Source organism: Vidua macroura, chromosome 5, assembly GCF_024509145.1.
Source record: "Vidua macroura isolate BioBank_ID:100142 chromosome 5, ASM2450914v1, whole genome shotgun sequence".
Lineage (NCBI taxonomy): Eukaryota > Metazoa > Chordata > Aves > Passeriformes > Viduidae > Vidua > Vidua macroura.
The window spans coordinates 55,587,505-55,595,254 of NC_071575.1; the positions used below are offsets into that span (position 1 = coordinate 55,587,505).

General features: G+C 39.1%; 1 long non-coding RNA gene across 1 annotated transcript; it reads right to left on the reverse strand.

Moving 5' to 3' along the window:
* Positions 1-733: 733 nt before the first annotated feature.
* On the reverse strand, positions 734-5,784 carry LOC128807619 (uncharacterized). Its single transcript, XR_008437214.1, has 4 exons — positions 5,409-5,784; positions 3,110-3,208; positions 1,275-1,352; positions 734-1,186 (listed from the first exon to the last, which is right to left on the reverse strand). It is a non-coding gene; the product is annotated as an uncharacterized LOC128807619 (long non-coding RNA).
* Between the last annotated feature and the right edge of the window lie 1,966 nt (positions 5,785-7,750).

The window sequence follows — 7,750 nt, forward strand, 5'->3', positions numbered from 1 at the left end:
CACTGGCATAAATTATATTACTTTCACACAAATTTGGCTAATCATCTTTTGCTGGGATTTTCCACTGTGTTACAAGGCATGGAGAACTGTGTGCTGGCTTAGAGCAAGGGTCTCTGGCTTTCCAAAACAGAGCCTGTCACTACAATCACCCTGAAAGGACAAGAGTTGATTAGTTTTCTCTGAGGCAATAGCTCATTACATGATGATGAAGTCTAAAAGGTAGATGAATATAATTTGAGCTTTTATCTGGAGCTTTTGGGAACCTTAGTGGTCCCTCCTGCCTCTGAACCCTAACATTTGGTTCATTTTCAAAGTACCTCACCCTGATCAATCCAAAACACTGCTTCAATTTCTTCATTTGTGAAATGAGACTAACAGCTGCATTGCCAGCCTCAAAAACTGAAATATGATGAACAGCTTTCTGGATCATTACTAGTTTGTTTTCAATGTTCAGGGGTTTTGTGGGGACTCTTGTAGGTTTGGTTTTGTTTTCTTTTTAAATTGCTGTGTAAATTTTTGATGTCACTAAATATTATAGACATATTTTGTGCTTCTTGCTGTAGTTAGAACCTTCCTTGGAAATAAGAAATCAAGACTGGATATTTTAATATATTCACATTTACTAGTAAGGTGCTGAAAAAAAATTCCAGCAATTAGAGGAAGAAGAGAGTTTACAAAATTATCTGAGGACTAGTATGCAAGAATCAAATTAATCTTTATTTACAGTCAAAATTTCAAGGTGCCAATCATGATAGTTTTAGTTCGACTTCCAAAGAATCTAAATTATACCATTTACATATAATATGGGTATACTTATTTAAGTGGTTTTAATATTTTAGGTATCCTAGAATCAAGTGAAAAGTAAAGTTCTCCTAAGCGTGCAGAGATTACTGTGGCAGGAGACATTCAACTGGTTTCAATAACAAGATTCTTTTACCTTCAGCAGAGTTTTCAGACTGATTCTGGTTTGAGATCTGGCCCAAAATGAAGAGGACTCATCCTGAATTAATCTGCTCTTTCAGATATTCTGATTCTGAGATCTTCACTTCCCCAATGAAGGTCAGGTCAGTAGGAGGTAAAACCCTGTCATGATTAATATTCCCCACATCTGTCTGGAGCAGAATGCCTAGTGCAGAAAGCCAGCTGACCAGAGGGCATTGTTAAAGAAGGTGATGCATTCCTATAGCTAAAAGCACAAAGACTCTAGTGAGCAAACTTTTCTTTTGTAAGGAGTAAGGTACAGGTCTCAGTCTGGCAAATTCTTATCATCTCACCTTATTCAAAGATAGAGGGCAATTAGTTTGAAGTAGGGTTTTTGTTCAGTCACAATGAGATGTTGCTTTGTTTCAACACTGAAAAAAAAAAGCACAACATGAGTTTGCTAAGTAAAATCATTAAAATTTATGGGGTTTTTTTTGGGTCCCTAGAAAACCTTTAGAATGGTAAGATTTTAGCATTGGGAGGTAATACCGCTAGTAGTTTCACAGTAATGTTAGAAAAATTACCTGCAAAAATGATCTTCTATATATATATGGCTTATTAAAAAAGCTGCATAGGAGTAAGTATAAGTTTGCACATTTTATTTGTGATTCAATACCACAGAAAATATTCTGCAGCAACCGTGGATATGGCAATACTCGACAGTGCAAATAAAGTATCACTGTTTATTTCTGGTGAAGGCTGCCTTAATGTCCCTGTACACGCCGAGTACTCCCCTACTGTGAACACCTCATGACGTGTTGAGAAACAAGTCGGCAAGTCATCTATCAGATGTTTCCTTTGAACTTCTTCTTCAGTGAAGTTTTTTATGAGAAATAAAAGAATAATTCTCAGTTTTTCATTTAGTGAAGAAAATGTTAAGTATTTTAAGTACACTATAAAATGCTCTAAACAGATACAGAATTCAAAGGTGAACTTTTTTTAGTACTAATTTTTCTAATTTACTTTTTCCAGTGTTCCTATTTCATAGGCTAACCAGATTATTATCTAGATCAAAATGTCAGAGTTCCTAAAGAGTAGAGAGTTTCTAGTTTACATGAATGGCAGTTATTCTGCATTTAAAAATCTGTTATAAAGGGAAATCTGACCTATGATGTCTGGAGAGTAGCTGAATTGTAGCTCACTTGCTGATTTTTTTCTTCTTTGTCCAAGTGGGGGAAAGTTTAAGTCTGCTACAGAGAATGAAGCACTTTTGTAGGAAAGAATATATACTGAAAATTAATGTTTTCCCAACTAAAGTCACTGCTGTTAAGGTCAGTGCATAAAACACGAGTAACATTTTGATTTGTTCTCCTGAAATCTCAAAACAGAAGTTGTTATGTTTTGAGAACAAGAACAGAGCTCATCTCTGGTGTAAGAGAGTGCTTTACACACTGGAGGTTGGTGACAGCAGGCTGTTATGGGTTTCCTAAAGAGTAATGGTTTGTGTTACCAATAGACCAAGGGAGGGTAGGACCAGTACTTACAGTGCTCCATCACTGACAAATCTTGTGCATTAAATGTCATCAGTGACAGCCCTCACTCCTCCATACCCTCCTGCAGTACCAGAAGGAAAAGACAAAGAAAGAGCTTTAGCCTCAACTCATTTAAGTCATGAAGGACAGGAGCTTGATCGCCTCCCTGGAATCTCTGAGTACAAAGTAGAATGCAACGTAAATTATAGGACTCAAGATACCAATAAACATCAGTTGTGACTATACTGAGCAAATGGTCTTTAATTAAATACATGGAAAACCAAAATGTGTATTTAAAAATGTTCCTCTGAGCTCCTGTTTCTTCACATTCCAATCGTTTGAGAGGCTGCTGCTGGAGGAGTCGTCCCCATTTAATGTTCACTATAAAGAAAAAAAAAAAAAAGACGCATCATTGAAATTCAGTAAATAGTTATTTAAAGGTTGACCAAAGCTATAAGAAAATAACTTTTATTTCTTTAATGGTTGGGCATATATTAATGACTTCAGTCATGTTAAGAGTGATTTGGAAATGTAAAGCACCAGCAATAATTCCAGGAAATACTTCTAGTTGTAATTGTATATCCTCTCTATAATGATGCTGTTAACCTGAGATTTCAGCCCCTAAGCTTACCAGAGCTATTTATATGTTTACTTACCCCAAGGTACTAGCTGTGAAAATCCTTGAAAAAGCACCATCATTAGCACCCAATTAAAGAGAAAACTTCTGCTAATAAAGCAGGAGTTGCTTTTTAATGCTATGAAAAAGAAAAAAATATTTAATGACTGTATTTCTGGAAACCTTTTGATGTTCATGATAATTAGTTCAGCCCGACTACTAAATTAAGGGCAGTTAAAGTATTAAACAGACATTTGAAGGCTGCTATATTCAGAGAAGACCTTTTGCAATCCTTTGGCAGTGAATGGCATCTTATCCAATATACAGATTTAGTCAAAGAATGTCAGCAGGGGAAAACCAACTCAAGGATTCTGTTTGGGTTTTTAGAGGCTTTGTGTAAATCTTAGATGAGGAAAATAAGTGAAAATATTTGAAAAGGCAGCTGTATAGCTGCAGAAAATTACAGTTCCTGAACTGTAGAAAGTTACATTCTATATTCAAAATCATTGATATTATCAATGCATTCCACTGAAGAATCCATAGTATACCAGTCCTGAATATATTCAATGACAGTTTATGACATATTTCTACTACAATACCTTTCTGAACCTAGTATTGTGCAAAGACCTCTCTCAACTAAGTGACTTCAAGTGTCTGGTGCTAGTTTCAGAGGGTTAACAAATACACATTTTTGAATAGTCTAGATAAGCTTTTGATCTTCTCTCAGAGCAGTTCAAAGGGACAAAATACCTCATTTTCCAGGTACCTAACAGTTTGCTGTGGCAGAAGTGATCTGATGGAATACAAAGAAAGGGGTATGGTTCTTTCCAGTCCCTGGATGGTCTTACAATCCAGAGGATGGTCTGGTACCAAATGGTGCAAATTAGGGCTAAAATTGCTTTACATTGTATTAACTTTTTCATGTCTCCGTGGCAGCATTGCTCAAGGAGGCTCGCAGAGATCTAAAGCCATCCTGGGCCTGCCTTCTTCAGTGAAGGTCAGGAGCTTCTTTGGCCATCTGTTGTACACCTAACTCACCTTTCACCTGATATACCTATACACAACAGATGTAAGTATAAAAAATGAGGCATTATTTTTAGTATATAAAAAGATGATAAAAATTGAGGATTTTCTTCTGGTTCATTAAGAGGGCATTGCTGTCCCTTATCTGTGTAAATTACCAACAGTCAGCAACTATTTTGTATTTTGTCTCTCCTCTCCTCTCCTCTCCTCTCCTCTCCTCTCCTCTCCTCTCCTCTCCTCTCCTCTCCTCTCCTCTCCTCTCCTCTCCTCTCCTCTCCTCTCCTCTCCTCTCCTCTCCTCTCCTCTCCTCTCCTCTCCTCTCCTCTCCTCTCCTCTCCTCTCCTCTCCTCTCCTCTCCTCTCCTCTCCTCTCCTCTCCTCTCCTCTCATTTAAATGTATTTCCATTCTTATTTTTTTCTTGTAACTTTTTTTGTCTTTGACTTATTATGTTAATTCATAATGGGAACATCTGAAGAGAAACATTTACTGAGCTCAGAGCTGCTGAAGAATGCATTGATATGCATGAACCCATTAAAAAATACATCTTAACCCCTACAGACCAGATCCTCCAGGATCTACACAATATAGCTCCTAAAAACATATATATATGTGTCCCTACAGTATAAAATGGTGTAAATGCCATCACTACTGCAAGCCATTCAGCTATACAGCAAGGAAAGCTACAAGAGTTTTGATTGTACATTTGTCGGAATACACCAGGGTGTATTTTTGGTCTAAAAAATACACTGAGCTAAAACACACTGCTGACCTTGTAGCAAACTAAAGAGATTAAAGAAATCAAAATGTAAAAAATACAACACTTCATGTAATAAGTATATCTCTCCGGTCATGGACAAAATGACAAAAACATCCAAAGATGCTCAAAGTCAAGAAAATTCTGCTCAGCTGCGTTCGTGCATAACCGTGAGCCAAGGCAGCTACTGCTCTGAGAGTCCGGCACACAGCGAGCAGCAAAGCCCGGCTGAGGCTGCTCTGCCACACGCCCAAGTCAAGAGCTGGGGTAACGCATTTAGCCTGTCTTGAAGTGTCTTTGTGTTCAGATCTATGGGCCAGCAAATGGCCATCCTGCCCCTCAGGCCTCCCGCGGCGGGTGCCGGGGCCCGGGCGGGCCTGCGGGGCTGCTCCGTGAGGGGCCCTGCCCGTCCCAGCCCGCCCACCGCCGGGCACGGCCGCGTGGTGAAAATGTGTTTAAGGGTGGGCAAAGAAATGCCACAAAGGCAGAGGAAGAGGGAAAAAGGTGTAAGAAACGGCCCTGCAGACAGCAAGGTCAGACAAGAAGCTGTAGAATGATGTACCGCAAGTGCTCGATCAGATACTCCTCTGGAGAGACCGCGCTGGAGGTGGTTTATCCTGCAGGACTGCGGCCCATGGAATAACCCACTCTGGAGCAAGGATCATCAGAGAGGAGCTGTTCTGTACTGATCAGTCCCCATTCCCCATTCTCTCGTGCTGCTCTAGGGCTTGGGTGTTGTTTTAATCATTGTTTCTCACTCGCAAATCTATTTCAATTGTCAATACATTAACTTTGTTTTCTCCAAGGTAGGTCTATTTTCCCCATGACAGTCACTGGTAAGTGACCTCCCTGTATTCATCTCGTCCTACGAGCATTCTCATGCTATTCCTCCGCATCCTGCCCCTGAGGAGGGGCAGCAAGAGAGCACTGAGAGGGCAGCTGGGTGGGCACGAGCAGCAGATGGATCAGGTCAGCCCACCGCAAAAACACGGCAGGGGCTGCCAAGTGCTGCAGATGCAGGAGCGGCAGATTCACACATATGCTTCTCTCAGGGCTGCCTGCTGTCTGCCACACAGAGGAATGTTTCTGTGATTGTGCTTCTGTGTGACTAAAGAGACAGCTGTTACGTAAGTCAGTGCTGAATTAGAGATCTTCTCGTGTCCTGTGGGGCAGTGCTGTGTTGACAAACATACTATGCTTGGATAGGCATTACATGAAATCAACACTCTGGTGGAGCACAAGCCTGGGAAGTAGTCCTGTACTTGATGTGCTAGATTAGCTTCCTGACATAGAAGAATGTTGCAAATTATACTGCCTTTTTTGAATGGGGTTGATGAGTCCTGAAGCTGAAGCACAGAAGTTTACATAATATCCAGAAATTGATCAAAATTTTACAAATAAATCTCAAGGACAGAATCAGACTGACTGAACACAAAGTGGAGACAAAAAAATGAGACTTAGATTTCCACTCTATGATAAAGTAATACCTAATATAAGCAGCAGTATACTACTGCACATCACAGTAATCAATTCTGCAGTTAGTTTTGAAGAGAAGGGGTCCCTACACATTTCTGCAGTGTTTGCTACAGTCCTGCATACACAACTCAGAGGTGATTTCATCTACACTGTCAAAGCAGTTGATTTAGCTGTCAAAAATTCCTGCTTACATTAATGGGATATGCTGCTTGTCTGTGGATAACCCTTCATAAGCAGCTAAAGCTTTTTAGGTATTTATCAGGATAACTTACTGAATTTTCTTCAGATACAGATTTTTAAGATATTTTCCAATCATTGGCATCTCAGTGATATTTTTCCAGATGGAATTCAACAAAATTCTGTTGTGTTCTGACATCCTTATTTGGGAACATATTCCTCAGGGTCCCTAGAAATTAATTGTATAAATAAATAAATATACACAACATCTAAATATTAATACAAGATTGCAAAATTGCATCCATGCTATTGATATAGGTTCAACTTTTCTTCTGTTCAGGTTACAAAAGCTATTAGCCATACTGCTAGAGAAGAGTATGTCCCTTGTCTTTTTAAGAGCCCAACTGCACTGAGAATGCAGAGACATTTGGCTTAGGTAAGACTTAGTTGACAGTGAGGAAGAGAGGATCCTGGAACCCAGAAGGAGAGAAGTATAGCTGCATTATTCTGTAGCTCAGTTATGCAAAGGGAGATGGGTATCAATTAGTCAGATGAAGCACTGACCAGAAGTTGTTTTACTGCTTCCAGACCTGGGCTGTTTTATTTCCATGTCCCCTCACTGCAATATGGCAGTCACTGCAAAACCAAAGAGGTTCATGTTGGGCTCTGATATGCTGTGGAGTCTTGCATATTTCAAAGTAGTCAAGGTCATATGTGTGTAGTCCAGAACTGAAAGAAATGCAGTTGCACATGTGTATTAATAAAGAGTGAAGTCTTTTTCTAAATTGTAACTGATTATTAGGTTGTGCTTGAGATCTTCCCCTCTGTTGTTCAATTATGCTGAAAATGTTAATATTAATTACCAAACATTTGTATTAAATATAAGACTCCCTTATCTGAATCTGTTTTGGTTTGGTTTTTCTTTTCTCTTTTTTGTTTTTTTTTTGTTATGAAATCGTTGACATGGTGTTAATAACACCAAGGCTGTGGGTTTGATATTCATATGGGCCATTCATCTAAGAGTTGAACTTGATCCTTGTGAGTCCCTTCCAACTCAGAATATTCTGTGCTTGTGTGATCTTAATAACAAATCCACAGTACATTGCTAATGTCTATTGGAATTGTGAAATAGAAAGAAGAAAAATGTAGCATAAGCATGGGTGAATGTATTTCAGTTAAAAAATGTAAAAAATAAATCCTTGAAGTGCATGTTCAGAACACAAGATTGTGTAGAAAATTTAGGCAGGAGAT